The sequence below is a fragment of the Athene cunicularia genome, assembly GCF_003259725.1.
Source record: "Athene cunicularia isolate RWA chromosome 4 unlocalized genomic scaffold, athCun1 chr4_part2, whole genome shotgun sequence".
Lineage (NCBI taxonomy): Eukaryota > Metazoa > Chordata > Aves > Strigiformes > Strigidae > Athene > Athene cunicularia.
Window position 1 is genome coordinate 31,451,240 of NW_020799099.1, and position 1,022 is coordinate 31,452,261.

Genomic DNA, 1,022 nt, shown 5'->3' on the forward strand with positions numbered 1-1,022 from the left:
TGTGCAGAAAATGCATTTTTGACAGAAGTGAACAGCTAGCTCTACATCTAGACCACTTCTTGAGCTTGGTTTTTAGAATGAGCACTAATCCCATTCGGTTTCCTGACAGCAAATGTATCAGGTTCCTCAAAGAATTTAGATGCCAATGTTTTCTTCTGAAAACACAAGGAGGACCAACACCCTAACCACTGGGGTTTTAATGGGTTTTAACTCCTCATGTTTTCTCCAGTTTAATTTGTGTTTTAATGTCTGTTGAACAGTGGCAGAGGAAGACAACTCAGCTTCAGACCTGTCATGAAGGGCACTCTAAAGGGGAGACACAGCTGCAGAAACCTGAAATGTGAAAGGAAGGACCTCTATTTCCACTTCTCAAACAAGTACGCTGAAGCACGGATATTTGTTAGAATAAGGTACAGCATCTAAGCTCAAGAAAATCTGACTGCCATCTGAGAAAGGAAGGAATTGCTTAGACCTGACCACTAGGCAGGACCTCAGATAGCTTCTCTAAACATTTCTCACAGGCTAGCCCTAAGTATTTCATCAAGCATTCTCCTGCCAGGTGGCTCCGCTTGGCACACCGACTCCTTTGGCTGCCGTCACACACAGAAGCGCGCCAACCACTGCACACCAAGTCAAAGTTACCAGCACAGGAATCTGCTGTGGATAGCAGGCTCATACGAGTGAGTTCGGGCTTTCCTCGCCACCATCAGCTCCACACTTTCAAATTAAGTTTGTATATGTAACCTTACATGAGAAACTGAGGGTTTGGGGCAGCTGCCAAAAGGCTGTCTAGATGCTTGAGGAATAGAAGCGAAGTGGAATGAATTCCCCTCTACCATTCTTAAGCAAGTTTAGGGACACTTTCCCACTTCAAGTTAAGATGATTCATACTGACACTTCAAGTCACAGATTTCAAATAATCCTCAAGGAACACTATTTGCAATAACTGAATATTAACTGGCCAAAAAATAAGAGTTGCACCAAAAAAAAAAAAAAAAAAAAAAAAAAAAAAAAAAAAAAAA